This window comes from Poecilia formosa, unplaced genomic scaffold (assembly GCF_000485575.1).
Source record: "Poecilia formosa unplaced genomic scaffold, Poecilia_formosa-5.1.2 Scaffold3, whole genome shotgun sequence".
NCBI lineage: Eukaryota > Metazoa > Chordata > Actinopteri > Cyprinodontiformes > Poeciliidae > Poecilia > Poecilia formosa.
The window spans coordinates 3,148,691-3,149,383 of record NW_006799942.1 but is presented as its reverse complement, the minus strand read 5'-3'; positions in this window follow the sequence as shown (position 1 = coordinate 3,149,383).

Sequence of the window (693 nt, the reverse complement as noted above, 5' to 3'; positions counted from 1 at the left end):
CAGTGAAGGAATTTCAACAGGCCAAAATGGATTAGTTGTAAACTTGAATGCTTAAGCAGGTTTAATCAGTTCAGTTGTATGAGATTTTGTCCTTCAGCAAATACTGTACACCGCAGTAATAACATCAATCTATTAATGTCTTTATCATTAGTCAAAGTGCAATATTTCTTTTTCTAATTGTGAACAAAAGACTAATGAGGGGGATTGATTTTTAGCTGTTTACAAATTTGTCACAAATCCAAATCTAAAATTAAAACAGTGAAGGACTAATTTTCTTTGGTCCACCAAGCCTTATGAAATTCAGTGGTAGCTTTTAATTGATCTAATCATTTTTGATCAACTCCACATTGCCAGGACATGCAAGATGATATTGGATATTTTCGACAAGTTTCTGTGATTTAGTGTCAGTAATTTATTTAGTCTTTGGATTATTATGATTTTTTTTTATATTCATCTGAAGCTCATTAATTAATCAGCTTAGACTCTGGAGTACAATAAATTTCACAATGTGTCAGAGTAGAAATGCCACTCTTTATTCAGATTTCGTAGAATTTTAGACCTACTTTTAGAACTAAAGGAATGTCATGCAAGACCAAAAGAGTTTACAAGCAACAAAAGCAAAAAGAAATAAATATTAACATAATACAAAAAAGACATATTAGATAGATAGATAGATAGATAGATAGATAGATA